Source organism: Mus caroli, unplaced genomic scaffold, assembly GCF_900094665.2.
Source record: "Mus caroli unplaced genomic scaffold, CAROLI_EIJ_v1.1 scaffold_5487_U2_1, whole genome shotgun sequence".
NCBI lineage: Eukaryota > Metazoa > Chordata > Mammalia > Rodentia > Muridae > Mus > Mus caroli.
The window spans coordinates 45,913-51,912 of record NW_018389709.1 but is presented as its reverse complement, the minus strand read 5'-3'; positions in this window follow the sequence as shown (position 1 = coordinate 51,912).

Sequence of the window (6,000 nt, the reverse complement as noted above, 5' to 3'; positions counted from 1 at the left end):
CCACAAATATATCAAAAATATAAAGAAAAGCTAACAACAATATTCTTTTCTTTATTTCACAAATTATAAACAGAAGAAATAGTATGCAGTTAATTTTATGAGGTCACAGTTTCTCTGATAACAAAAATATATAAAGACTCAATATAAAAGAGATTTAGAATCAATTTCCCTTATGAATATATATTCAAACACACTATATTTAATACTAGTGGAAAAATTCAAGGAACACAGTAAAATGATGACCCAATAACATCATGCCTGGTTGGTTCAATATATTAAAAAAATAGTAAATACATCATATAAACAAATGGATAAAATGCACACAATAATGTCATTATATGCTTAATGGGCCTTTGAGAAAATCCAATACTGTTTCTTGATAAAATTCCTGGAGATATTAGGAATAAAATGATATATTTCAATATAATAAAGACAGTTTATAGAAGGCCAATAACCTATATCAGTGCATATGAAGAGAAATGCAAATTGATTACACTAAAAACTGGATAAAGACAAGATTATTAACACTATATATATATATATATATATATATATATATATATATATATATATATATTCAGTTTAGTACTTGAAGTATTAGCTAACATAAAAAATTGAAGGGGTTAAAAAGGATAAAATTTGGAAAGGAAGAAGTCAACATGTCTTTGCTTGAAGATTTGATGGTATATTTATGCCACCTTAACAGAATACCTACAGCTGATAAACACAAAATTAACTCACAAAAATCAATAGCCTTCCAATATAGAAACATCAAATGGATTAAGAAATAAATAAAGAAGATAGTACCTTCCACAATAGCCTCAAATATTATAAAATATCCTTGCTCAATATTTACAAAGCAAGTCAAATAATTCTATGATAAAACTTCAATCTTTGGAGGTAGAAATTACAGACTGTATCATGAAGACCTTCCATGCTCATAAATTAGTAGGATTAACTTCTAAAAAAGCCATCATATCAAAAGTAATTTACAGATTTAATGCAATAATCATCAAAACACCAATACAGTTCCTCGTGTTCTTGGAAGGAAATTTATTATCTTCATATGGAAAATTACCAGTATAGCTAAAACATTTATGAATAAATGAATAAAAAGAACTAATAAAGCTCTCACTCTTCCTGTTTGTATGTTGTACTAGTGAAGTATATTTATGAAAACTGCATGATATTGCCATAAATACTGACACATGATCTGTGGAATCACACTGAACACCAAAATTTTATCTATGGACATCTGATTTTCTATAAAGAGTGCAGAAAAACACAATGGAAATTGGTAGTATTTTCAGCAAGCAGGGCTAGTTAAACTTGATGTATGCATATGGAAGAATGAAAATATATCCATACAAAGACCTCAGCACAAAAGAAGATACACTGAACAAAATAGAAAAGAAAGTGGAGAATATTCTTGATAGATTGGCACAGGAGAATATTCATAAATACAACACTGATATCTAAGCACAAAGATGAACAATTAGTAAATGGGACATTGTGGATCCATTATTTGAACAAAGTGGCAGCATACAGAGTAGCAATAGATTTTTCCTAAATTGACATTCAATAGAGGAATGCTATCTCAAATATATGAAGAACTCAAAACACTAGATACCAAAGAACAAATAATAATCTAGTTAAAAGTGGGATACATATCTAAGTAGAGAATTCTCAAAAAACAGACCCCAAATGGGCGAGAAACACTTTTTTTAAAATGAAGTTCATTATCCTTAACCATCAGGGAATTGTACATCAAAACTATTTAGATATTCTATTTTACACATGTCAGAATGACTAACATACATACCACAAATGACAGCTCATACCATTGATAATATGGATTAAGGGGGACAGCCCATCCATTCCTGGTTGTAGTGTTAATTTGTACAGCTACAGTGAAAACAAATCCTCAGAATGGTAGGATTGCTTAGATCATGATCTAGATATAACAACCTTGGGCATATACCCAAAGGATGCTCGATCCTAAAATAAGGTCCTTTCTCAATCATATTAAATGATGCTTTATTCATAATAGACAAACACTGGAAAAACATACAAATTCTTAAAAAGAAGAATGGATAGAGAAAATGCAGTACATTTATAAAATAGGTTATTACTCAACTGTTTTAAAAAAATGACAAGACAAAATTTTCAGGCAAATGGATGAATTAGAAAAAAATATCATTCTGAGTCAAGTAATCCATATTTATAATGACAAATATGCTATACATTTGGTTATAGCATATTTGTTATAAGTTATTTGTTGGTAAGAAACTGATAGATAGGCTATAAGCCATAGACCCAAAGGGTTAGTTGTATTAAAACTTTCTGGTGATGGGGGACATATGTATCTCCATGGCTGGGGGAAAAGAAATAGAATTTGAGGGTTGTATGGGATTGAGTGGGAATAGAAATGTGAGAATCAAGTCCAAAAAGAAGGAGAGATTGGGTGGAAGGAAACAATGCAAGGATAGAAAGCTATAATTGAGGGGCATTTGAGACATATGGGAATGAGTGCCATGGAAATATCCTAATACATATAATGATTTTAATGAGACTTCCTAATAATGGGGTACAGAATCTTAACTTGGCACTAAGCAAGAGTTCTAGTAGCAAAACTAGGTTGAACTCAATTGACAGGTTGGCTAAGCTGGTCAAATGGATCCCTCCCTGATGCCCTAGGGGGAAAATCTCCATCTGTTGCCAAGACAGTGTGTTGCTCTCTGAAATTTGAAAGTAGAGCTCGATTGCTGAGAACAACACCCACATAACTCAATGAAACTGGAGTTGTTTAGCAGATGTTTATGTGGAGTCTTCATTCCCACGTCCTAGTCTTATTGTTGAGAGAAGTTATTCTACAGACTACCACAGAAAACAGGTAAAAAACCCAGACACCAAAACATAAACATTGTAAAGTTTGCTAGGGCAATGATGGCACTCAACTTGAACAAGTAGTCAGCTTATGTTTGTTTTTATTGAAGGTACTCTCCACTAGAAGATACCCAAACCCTATCCTGCTTGGGCAATCAAGATCAAGAGACTAGATAGCCAATAAAACAAAGGTAAAAATCGAACACTACTGATATTGCAAAAAGAAAGTAGCAACCAAATGACACCAAATGATAATGTCCTATGCTCATATATAAGTCATAAATTTAAAAGTCATGAGACAACTGAAGGGCTTTCAGGTGGCCCAGGCATTGCACACAGGTCTTTCACTATTCTCTTCTCTAATTTTTGTTAATCCACTTGAATGTAGGCATAATGTTTTTGTCCATTGTGCAATACTATCCTTGTATTATTTATACAATGATTTCTCTGCTGCCATATCTTGCTGCAATCAAGATATGTCATTGTAAGGCTTACTCCAAGTATCTCTTTTTTCAAGTTTCTGTAAGCATTGTTTTCCATTTTATTCTCTGAAATGTCAATAAAAACTAATCATACAATGTCTGGGCAGAAGACACAATACAGTATAACTTCAGTCACCCTGAGGAAGGAGAGAGAGAGAGAGAGAGAGAGAGAGAGAGAGAGAGAGAGAGAAGGAGAGAGGGGATTTCCCGCAAGAAAGGGGTCCAGAAAGATATCATGGAAGAACATCTGAAGCCAAGAGAGCCAGGCCTATTCAAGTATCTCATGTATTTTTCCTCAGAGATAACCAGGTTAACTTAGAGGATAAGAATAGAGCAATGACTACCCAATTATTATATTGTAAGCTAATCAAACCTTAATCTCATTCATTTGGGAGCTATATGTGAACAGAGAAATACTGCCACTTTTAAATCTACTTTTAGATTTGATTACATCTCTAAAACTAGGCAAGTCTATTATGTTCTTTGGCCACTGACTCACTCCTGAAATTAAATACTATTGTCCTATCCTTCTACCCCTTCAACATTCCTCACCTATGAACACTCAAAACCAACTTGAACTACAGGTTAAAAGGCCCCACTGCACAACTCTATAACACTCCAGTTGTTGTCTCTTCTCCAGCTCTTGTCATGAAGCCAAATTCTGGGCCTTTGTGCTTTGCAATAAATACTCACACCATACCCATCCTCTATTTCCTCATTCAACACTTTCCAGGCTTATCTCTTTCCTTTCTTAGGAAGATACTCCATAGGATATACCAACAATTCTGGACAAACATGTTCTTTTGTCTGCCAGATATCACCTTCACTTTACGCTGCTGGTTGTGGTTCCCAGTTTACTACAGTAATTCCTTTATTTCTCCTTTTCCCCATCTTTCTACTCATACCATTATACACTATTCTCTAATTATAAAGAAATATCATTTTCAAAACTAACATGCACTTTTCTTCTACATAGTCAAACTGTTGCAAGATACTCCTACATACTTTCTTGTCCTTCATCCCTCTCTCTTAGTGCACTCACTCACTATGTCAAATTATTGAACCTTTCATCAATCCCATTTTATGGGATATTACCTCTCATTCCCTTCTTACAACCCATAAAACTCTATTACACTCAAAATCTCCTCTTCCTACACCTTGAAACCCATATAAACCCTTCTCCTAATCAGCTCAAATGTCTTAACCCATCTTTCAACCTCTTTCATCTAAACTGTTTATATACCCCATGTCTTTTCAATAAAATATTCATCTTGTCATTGAAAACCTAGCTGGACTTTCTGCCTAGTCCTACATATTTGTGACATTAACACTGCCTTTTCCCTCTCCAGCCTAGGGCCCAACTCTTATACTCCTCTTTCAACTATCCTTGACAACAATACTCCTAAATACCTCTAGAGTCTCATTCTCAACATCATTATGTCTCACTTGGACAGATTCTGATACTCACCAATCATGGCAACCAACATGAACTCTTTTTATTTTCCCCAGAGATTAAAGATAGCCCCATCATTTTGGCTAATGAACTTCTTCCATTTTAATCTTTCATCCCTATGTAGAAGTTTTTCTCCCCTAAAGTCCTTCCCTTTCCAATTGCCAATCTGACACTTTACTCACTGCTTAATTTCTTCAAGTCCAGGGTTACTGTCTTTACCTTCAAATGGTTAACTCTCCCCTCCATAAGTCACCTGGAAATCTCTCTCATCCAAAACCACAAATACATCACTTTCAACCACCTTGCATGTCTTTGTGCCTTATTCTCTCTCTCTCTCTCTCTCTCTCTCTCTCTCTCTCTCTCTCTCTCTCTCTCTCTCTCTCTCTAACACACACACACACACACAAAATCCAAACTGCTTTCCATTTCAGTGACATCCAATTTTCTCCAGACATGGTTCCTGTGTAGTCACATCAAGGATATCCTCTATGACAAGTTGCTTCTACATCTTCTTATGTGCTTCCTGTTCCCAATGAAAAAGATTGATTTCCATGTAAAAAAAAAAAATATTCTTCTTTCACCCTGGCTTTCTGTCTCCCAGATCTTGACAGACTTTCACATCTTTATACTTCCAGAAGCAAGATTATGTCCTTAGTGTCCTGGAAAACTTTTTAGGCACAACATTTTCCACTATTTCTTACCTTACCAAAGTTCTTGACAGTAACGTCAATGGATGGCTTCACTGTCTAGGCACTTTTGCCACAACCTCTCTGATTATCCCTATTTCTATCAACTTAACTCTGAGATTACACATCATAATCTATTTCCACTATTCTTAATTCTTATTATCGGTCTCTCTGTCTCTCTGTCTCTGTCTCTGTCTTTTTCTTTCTCTCTGCATAATTTAAAATGGTTTTCAGTTTCATGAAAAATCTCAGATTCCATCACTCTAAACTTCTCTTATAAAAACACAACTCAGACTACTTCTCTATCTGCCTTTATCAGACCTGCTTAACCAGAACAATTCAGGTTAGAGCCCCTCCCTGCACACTTGCTCTGCTCCCCAACACCAAACCTAGCTGGCCATAGTTGTCTTCTATTCCCTGGAAGTCCCTGGTCCATGCATATATCCCCCCACCTTCATAAAACCTGTAGATGTATAACAATAGTGTTTAGATT